Raw genomic sequence first — 10,075 nt, forward strand, 5'->3', positions numbered from 1 at the left:
ACCAATGGCAGTAGCGGCATCTGGCTGCGCATCAGTCATCTCAGCAGAGGCAGAGGCCTTGCAGAATGGTACACGCTGCAGGATCTGAGAGATGTGATGAAAAGAACTATCGAAGTGGCCGTCCCGAATCGAAGAGGCCATCTGGGTATTTGAGAAACCCTCTGTCCAGACCTGACTGTATTCCAGCTATGACTGACAGTAAGTCAGCAGCAGTTTTCGTTTCGTGTCAGGAGAGTGCCATGCACTCAACCATGAGCACACAATGGTCAAGGTGATGTGGCCATTTAGCCAGGATTGAATAGCTGCTACCACCCCCTGCGTAATATATTCCTGCTTCAAACATCTCTCTGAAAGCCAGTTCTTTGGAGGATTTTTAAGTCCCCACAAAGTTGTTCACAGACAAAGATAACCCCAAATATGGGGCAAAGGACTTCTGAGAAATGGCAACCTCCTCTCCTGATTTGGGTAGCCAGGAGATTTCTCTAGCTACATCACACTTGGCATGTCTTCATCATCTTTGGAGGAGCATTTTATTTTTCAAAGGACTTTAATAAACCATTTGAGTTGAAGTATAAGTCCCTGAGGTTATGCTTCAGTAAGAAAAGACAGATCCTTAACTGCTATACCAAAGACCGGAGCAAAATTTTCATTTTTCTCAAGAAGGAACACAGAAAAGAAAAAAAGTAGCAATCCAGCAAAGTTTTCAGAGAGAGGCTAGAAAAGATGTAAAAGAAAACATCAGCAGCGGTGGTATGAATGAATGAGACTTGGGAGAACACAAACGGCTAAGGGAAAATGTTAAATCATTTGCTGAGCAGTGTGCTCTATCCACTTCCTCTGAGGTCTCCTCTATGAAATAGTCAGTAAAGTCTAAATTTCTCTTTAACTCTTTCTGTGAGTAGATTCTTTCGGAGGAGTGGGCATTGGAAGAGGTGTTGAATTCAGCCAACCAAATGGTATGTGATCAAAAGAGAGACAGGCTTTGAGGACTCAAAGCTAGAGAATAGGCGAACACCTGGCATTTGAGTTATACACTCACTGTGTAGGACAAATGAACCTTGCTTAAACCAACACAAGCATTCTTGAAAAGGCATATGCAACCAGAGGATGTGTAAACTAAGCCAATTTCCTACCATCTCACATTCTAACTTAAAAAAGATTCCATTTTCATTTTTCACCAACCATCTTCTGAGCAGAGGTACCTGATTTTGCACTGTGAGTGGTTCCTAGTCTCAGTCTCTGTAAAGCAATGCTCAGAAAGCCAACACCTAATGACACAAGAGGTACATCATTTAAATGAATAATATAGCAAAACAAAAAAATGAAAAAGATAATTGTTAAAAACTCAACTGATAGATACAGAGGGAGTGGACAACCCAGGAGGTTCAAAATTAAATTCTGTTATTATTGAAGGTTAACCACCCTCACTCATGGCAATGCTGTGAGCAGATACCATCTATGCAAGTAAAACAGGTAATTCATCTAACTGGACCCCAGGCTACCCAGACATATTCCTCTTTGTTAAAAACTCAACTCCAGCTCTTCCCCCCTCCCCCTCCACACACACTCAGTATACTTGCATAACTTTTAGAGGAAGAAGATGAGTAAGTTGATGAAAAATAACTGCCCCTGGAAAAATTCACACAACTTTCTTTTTCCACATTTGGTAACTTTGTCTTCACTTGGTCTCTCCATTACCCAGAAACACCTCCTGTAACTCCATTACCTAATTCCTTCTCAGAATCCCCAGTCACGTAAAGGATAGCTCAGAGAATAGCCCAGTGCCCTAAGAGGTTTTGACATGAGCAGGCACTAAAGGGAGGAGGTGCTAAGGGAAGTTGGGCAGAATTTACTAAACAAGGGAGGCTTTCAGAATCCCTGGAATCCCACTTATTCTGGGACGAGGGGACAAACTCCTTAAATTAAGAGGATAGAGAAGTCAGCCAGCATCATCTCTGGAATGATCCTGAGAGATCTGCTAAGCCTAATGGAATTCCTGTTGGATGGAAGCCCAGTGGGAAGCACACACTCACCCAGTCCTCACGGTGTGGTTAGCGAGAGTGCTGGGATTTGAACCTGGCCTCCCATCTCCTAGCTCCATGACTTTCCGACAGGCCTTATAGGGCTTCTCCTGTAGCCTTTCAGATCCCGTCTTTCCAGCCCTACATTGGAGCAGTCCCCAGCATTCAGAGATTTCCTGCTCTTCCCTGCCGCCACCCCAGTCATTCCAGGGTCATCATTTAACGGGAGACACAGATGGCTCCTATCTCCTATAAGTTCGGTGTATGATCAGTACATGGCTCAGAAAAGGGTTAGGGGCCCACAAAAGTTCTGTCTCTCAGAAACTGAAGATACATATGGTAAAGCCAATATTTTTTTCCAATAAAAAAATTAAAAGCCTGTTTTAATTTGAAGTTATGCATATATGTGTGTATGTATATGTGTATACATATGTATGTGCATATGTATGTGTCTATGTAGATATGTGGAGGGGGATGGCTTTCCTCTTGTAATTGTTTTACAGGTCATCTGCTTAACCTGGAGTCAGGGGAGGGAGCCTAATTCTTACTCTGTGCATTCCAAAATTCATATATGCTTGTATTTATTTTTAATTATAAAAAGAACAGAAAATATTTTCCCCTGTAGCTTATTTAATGTCTATAAATATTTTACTATGTTTGCTTCTGCTTTTTGAAAAAATAAAACTATACAGATGAAGCTAAAATCCTACTCCTCTCTCCATTACCCGGCTCCCATTCCAGAGATTACATAACCACTGCCTGAAGTTTGTGTGTTGCCTTCACTTACAGAATTTTACACTTGTGTTCACATAAGATTATGTAGTACAATTTCATGTGATTTTTAAAACTTCAATAAATTATATCATACTTTACAAACCATTTGTGACTTGAATTTTTTCATGTAATATTAAGTTTTTGAGATTATCCAGACCAATACATGTAGACCTAGCTCATTCATTTAACTGCTATATATTTCACCACTTGAATATACCTTAGTGTGTCCATTCTCCCATGCATGAACATTTCATTTGATTTTTTGTTTTTGCTATTACACACAATGCTACAATAAGTACATCTTGTACAGCTCCCACCCTTTGTTGCCATTTTTCAATACAGCAGAAATACTCTTGGAAAATTATAAATCATGCCCCAAAGCTACTGTGTTAAACATGGCTACTAAGGGTTTAGACCCCTCTATGATCATAGCTCATGACCTGGAGTCTCTGGAATCTGAATGGCTTTTTCCATCCTTTCCAAGTACTTTTCTGCTCTGGTTCATCCATTCAGCACACACATCCTGAGTGCCAGTGGGCACCAGGCCCCATGCTAGGTGCCAGTTTACAATCCAGCATGGCATGTACAACCGCTCTGCCAGGCTGCTACAAAACCAGCACTAGTTAGCACGTGCTTGAAACTATGCCTTTCCAATGCCTCTGGGGCTTCCCTGGCTCCAGCTTTCTTCCTGGAGAGTAAATTAAAAACACCATAATAGATGAAGGACAAGCACAACCTCAGAAGGAGATTTCTCCCCCAAGATCAAATGCCCAAGTTCCTCAGGTTCTGTTCCAGACCTCTTTCTCTTCACACTCCACATGCTCCCTAACTTAATCCACTCCCATGGCTCCAAATGACATCTTTCTGCTAATTTCTGCAAATTATATCTCCAGCTCTGACTTTCTCCTAAAATCCAACCCCACAGACTCAGCAGCCATTGGGCTCTTCCCATAGTTCCCTTCCGAGACCCTGCAATGGGAGATTGGCATTCAACATCTAGTGCAGGAGCTTTCCAGGTGGTTTTGTTTTGTTTTGTTTTGTTCTCACCATGACCCATAAGAAACATCCCATGTTGCCAACAAGGACTAAGGAAAAAAAATCTTATTGTGACCACCTGATCTGATTCTATTATGCTCTCATAAGTCACAGCCCACAGGTTGCAAAACACTGTTCTAGTGTGCTTTCCCCTGCCCTAGATGTTGGAAAGCTAAAATGATGCTTTCCTTATTCTTTCCCAGCTCAGGCTCTAGTATTGTGTAGTATGAGATGGACGGATTTTGGAATGTTTGTCCATCCGGCCAGCAAGCACAGCCATGGAGGTGTCTGGGTTTTCCACAGCTGTGTTTGCAGAGGTACCAGTGTTCAGACACTAGCTTAGCAATTGCGGCAAGTCTGGGAGCAGCATGCGTCCTGCTGATACAGTCTGTTGCAGACGCGCATTGGTTCTAGACCCGGCAGCAGTAGGGCCTTCCTGACCATAGTGGTTTCCTGTTCGCGACAGCAGTGTTGTGGTTCTAGAGGGGCCCGCTTCCTGATTGCAAGATTACTGAAGAGAAAGCAGCTACCGCAGCAACCCAACTCATAGGAGCGTTGGGAGAGGTTGCTCCTAAAGTTCAACCTCGATTCCTCAGCCCTCTTGTCAAGTCTGAGCCATTGAATACACTGTGATAAAGTCCTTCCTGCCAAACAAGCTAAAGCGAAGTCTGTGCTCTCCAGATGATTCCTAACAAAAACAATCTCGATATGTACAAATGGATCTTACCATCCTTACCCCAAATTTATCACTATTCCTATGTTCCAAATCTCAATATCTCGGTCTCTCACGATCCTTTTTGTTATTTCCCACCCAATCAACATCTGGCCAATTCCTGCAACTTTGTAGTTCCAGCCACCTCGACTCACAGTGCTCTCAACACCTCTTAACTCACATCCTTGCCTGCAGTTGTACTCCTTAGAAATCCCACCTCCAGACAGCACTAATAATTCTTCATTGTTCTTGGGATTGATAGTAGCAATGATCATTCGTCAAGATCTTACCTGTCATATATTTTTAAGGTACCCACTCATTTCATCTTCACAAATCTTCACAAATTTTAGTATGCTTTAGAATGAAGTAGGCATTATTATACCCACGCTTCAGATGCGGACATTGAGAGTCTGAGACATTGAGTAGCATGGCCAACATTGCACGGCCAGTGAGTGATAGAGTCAAGACCCAGTCTGCCTAACTGCACATCCCACACTCCAGCCCTCCTAAACTCTAAGCTCTTTCTACCACGTCTCTCCCCATCTATACCCTGCATGCCTCTCCAGCATCACGGTCACGCTCACCGCCTTGTGCCCTAATGCTCCAATCCCATTGCAGTCCTTCCAGTGCAACCTCCAACCCTCCAGGCTCTGCCGTACCTCCAGGTGTGTGCAGGTAGGTGCTCTTTCTGCTGCCAGAAATACTTGTGTCACACTCTTTTGTCTCATTAACTCCTATCATTGTTCTAATTTCTATCTCAATGTTGCCTCCTCAGAGAAGTCTTCCTGACTCTTCTGGCTACACCCAGTTCCTTGCTTTCTCCCATCCTTCCCCCATCCTTAATTGCATGACACTCTACTGATTATCCCTGGTCCTCTCTACTGCTCCTCTCCAACATCCAAACCCCCAGAAGACAGGAACCCCGTCAGTCTTATTTTGCACTGGGTCCTCACAGCCCAGCACAGTTCCTGCGACACAGTAGAGGCCATTCAATGACTAATCAAAGAAAACTACTTTAAATACAGGTCTATTTCAGGGAAAAGATCTCATAAAAGCCATTCAAGAAAGAGAAGAAAAATCAACTCTTTCAAAAATATGAAAATGTGAATTGAAAGCCACCATTTTTCTTAGAAATGATTTTCAGCATTCAGGAATAAGAATGCTTACTAAAGAAAGGCGAAAAATTTTAGGAAACAGAATATACCTGTGCCATCTGAGAATTTGGAAGGGAAAAATATAAATCTTTACTTACTTTAGTGAACCCCTTCTATGAGCAAGGAGCAGTATATTTGCCATATAAGCCACCTCCTCCCTCTCAACCCCTCTGAGATAGCTGAATGCTATTCTCATCATTTTGTGATTATAAATTATTAGTGGGGAGGATACTGACCTCAGAGAGTTTATTTTTTTAACTTTTATTTTATTTTTTAAATTTTTAAAAAAGACTAAACAAGCAAAACATTTTATTTTCTTTGTGATTGATACATAATAATTATACATATTTATGGTGTACAATGTGATGTTTAATACATGTATACACTGAGGAATGATCATATCAGGGTAATTAGCATATCCATCACCTTAAACATTTATCATGTCTCTGTGATAAGAACATTCAAAATCCTCTCTTCTATCTATTTTGAAATATACTGGGGAGTTTAAATCAAACTTTGGTATACCTTAGAATCCACTGAAGGACTGTTTTAAATCCTGAAATCCCAGGCCACAGCCTAGACCAATTAAAGTAGAATCTCTGGATTAAGAACCCAGGCATCAGGATTATTTTAAGCTTCCAAACTTTAAACCAAGTTTAAGAGTCAGTGGTTTAAATCCTTGCTGTCCAAATCGTGTCCTGGTGGCTGACATCGCCACAGAGCTTATTACAAGCACAGCATCTCATACACACCCACACTGAAACAGAGTCTGCATTTTAATAAGATCCAAGGCAGATTCACCTGCACCCTACAGTTTGAAGAACACTATTTCAATGACTTTTCGAGAATGCTAAATCAAGAAGATGTTTCCCCCAAGATGACTTTGGGAAGTGGACTCTCTCTTCCCTTTCTGCGGCTTATGCAAATGTGAGGGTCTAGACACTACGGGAAGGGTCAAAGAGTCAACATGATGGTAATTATTCGTAACGGTCATCACTGAGTTTTTAAAAATTGCCCTTGGTCCAACTCTCTCACTTGGGAATCTTGGGCAAGAGCTGGGAAAAAACTCTGGGCAATATGTTGAAAGCTTTAGATATAGTTTAGAAGTTTAGAAGTTTGTATAGTTTCCCTGTAGCCAAAGAGAAAGAGAAAACAAGTCTGGGAGCAGCAGATGGGAATGAACAGTGACCTTGGCATTTGGAAACTTGAGTTTGAAACAAGCTCCAGCAATTACTAACACTATGACTTTGACAAGTCACAGGGACTCTCTAAACTTAAATTTCCTCAGCTGTACAATGGAAAGAATAACCCTTCCCAAAGGTGCTGGGAGAACAAACATACATAAAAAGCTTGAAAAGTATACAACTGTGGGGTATTTCATTGTATTCAGTATCTGCAAAGGAGTTTGACCTTAGGAAGAAGAGCAGGGAAAAATAAATCAATGCAAATTTGAGAGAAAGGAAACTTACTCAAACCCACTGTTCCCATCTGTATTTGGAAAAACCAGCCACTAGATCAACAAAGGTCTCTGTGAGGCAAATGTCTAAAGGATGCTTTCATCCTGTCGGGAGAACTGGACTGGATAATTGACAAGCTGGGAGACAGAGTATTGGGGGTCCTCTCCCTGGCCTTCCTTGTGCCTTGCTTGAGGCAACACCGGTGACACTGGAAATAAGCACTTTTCCCACTTAGAAATGGCACTTCAAAGGCCAGGATCTATCTCCAAACTCCAGCACCTACTCTGGTGTCTGGCACAAAGTCAGCACTCAGGAAATGTCTGGATTTCTCTCGCAATAAGAAGACGGAATTAGCAGCGGAGGATATCAGCTCAGCCAGTTAAGAACATGCTGAATGGAAGCCTGAAAGCTGGCCAATTTCATCATTTCGTTCCCATCGCAGATGACATAACTGCTGTGACCTTCTGACCATGCCTTCCGCCCCCACAATCAGTTTAATTTTACCAGCTGGCCTGACGCAGTCAGCATCAGGCATAGTAGGCTATGGAAGAAAGGCCACAGTCCATCGCAGGATTGACACAAGAAAACACTGACAGAGGCTACTGCCAAAGCTGCGCTCACATACTCAAGTTCACAGCCCTCAATTATATCTGATCTTTTCACACTCCTCCCTCTTTACTACGGTGTATTTAGTCAAGCTGCTTTGTATTACATAAACACATAGAATTGCTAACACTTACCAAATGCTTGCTCCCCAGGTTCCACGCACCACATTGAAGGCTTCAAATACTGCAGCCTACTCCATCCTCACAATTCTCTTATGAGATAAAGGTTGTTATTCCCGTGTTACACATGAGGAAACAGAGGCTCAAAGAAATGCATGAGATGTCTGGGTGTAAGCAGCTCGTGGACAGAAGAGCCAGGGTGTAAATGCTCACACTCTGGCTCCCTAAGCACACGGCACTGCTATGAGGTCTCTTGAAATGGTACCCTCCAATTCCTTTGCCCATGAGGTCCTTGGCCTTTCTTCTCAGCTTGGTTCATTTGACCTGACTCATAAAATCTCAACTCAGACATTATTTCTCAAGAGCCACTACCAGGCTAAACTAGGCATCCAACCTGAGCCTTGACATCCCCAAATCTACCTAAACATCTACCATGTTGAACTACAACGGTGTGATTGTGTGTTTGCCTCCCTTGCTAGACTGTGAACTTCTGGGTAAGAACAATGTCTAAATGCGGTACACCTCTTCTGCCAGGATCTACAAAGTAAAGGGATTCTTGCTTCCAGATTATTGTGGGTGAGCCGCCCCTGTTCACATCCTACTCTGGAATCTGGAAAGGGACACTGCTCCCTTGAGGTTCTACAACCCTGAGCTTTGACGCTGGTTGCTCCAGAAATGGGCTGCTTCTCCTCTCAGTCACTGTCACTGCTAAGTGGAAAATCATGAACTTGATGATACCAGTCATTCTAGGCTTAAACCCACATGGTCAGGAAACAGCTCACTCCCCACCAACAGAATCATCTAGCCCTTTCCGTGATTTGGCATCTTGGCCCAACACTTCCTGGTGAGGGAAGTGTTGAGAGAGACAAAGAAGTTTGACCACCCTCAACCCAAACTGTCAACTCATTTCCTGCCCAGAATTAACCACTTCCCAAAAATAACCGCCTGTGTGAACATCAATTCCCTTCAGGGGAAAGCCCCACCTCCACCTCCCAGGCTGTCACTTACCCTGTGACCCCCACCTGAAAATCACCCAGCAGCCCCATGTTGGTACCTTTGCCAAAGTCTGTGTGACTCATCCGTACCTGTCATCACCTGTTGTAGGAAAGTTTTTGACACATAATGGGCATTTGATATATATTTCTTGAATATAAGAAAGGTTGAATGAACACCATCTTAGATGTCTGCATAGTACTTTAGTGTTTAGAAAGCTCTATTCTTTCAAGTGATGTATGAGAGAACTAAGTTGTGAACTCAGCTGAGAAGGAGCAGAACTGGGAGCCCCCGGTATAATGATTTCTTGTCTAGAGCTATACTATGTTCTGGGGTCACCAAACTACAGCCTCAGGGCCTCTGCCTATTTTGTAAATAAAGTTTTATTGGAGCACAGGCATGTCCTTTCATTGACGTACAGTCTATGGTTGGTTTTGTGCTACAATGGAGGAGTTGAGTAGTTTCCCTATAATGCAGAAGAGATCCTATGGCCTCAAAGATTTACGATGTGACCCTTACAGAAAATATTTGCTGACTCTGCTACATGTTACTGGTGACTTCATGCACATCTACATATATACACTTACAACACACATACTCACACACACACATACACAGACTCACACATCTTAAATTCACTCACAAAGGGAACCACTTGGCTACTGTCTCTATCTAAACTTCTTATTATTGCCAGCTGTGAGGAGGGAGTAGCAAGTTTGTTGGAATTTTGAATGGAATCTGCCTGTGAGTTCTGAGTAACAGGTTCCATGGGTGAATGCATGGGCTTTGACCATGGACTTGATAATATCTATCCTAACAAGATGAAAAAGTAGCAGACTAAAAGAAGAAAAGGCCTCAGAGACAAGTCCACCAAAAGCAATAAGATGGGATAGCTTCCAAGAAAAGAAGAGATAGAAAAACCATGAGAAATGAAAATTATAAAATCTCAGCTTAGATCCTTTAGCTCAAAGGTAAAGGCCCTACACACCCTTATAATGAGACAATTCAGTTGAATATGATGCTCTGCTTACGTTTCTTGTATCATTACTATTATTATTATCATTATTATCGATCTTGATGACTTGAGTTGGAGAAAAAGCTGCCAGGAACTTTCTACTCTCAGAAGCTTGAATTAACCTTTGGGGAAAAAGAGTTCTTTGGGTTTTGGGAAAACACATGAATTAATTAATTAGTTATGCAAAAA

This window comes from Lemur catta, chromosome 10 (genome assembly GCF_020740605.2).
Source record: "Lemur catta isolate mLemCat1 chromosome 10, mLemCat1.pri, whole genome shotgun sequence".
Taxonomy (NCBI): domain Eukaryota; kingdom Metazoa; phylum Chordata; class Mammalia; order Primates; family Lemuridae; genus Lemur; species Lemur catta.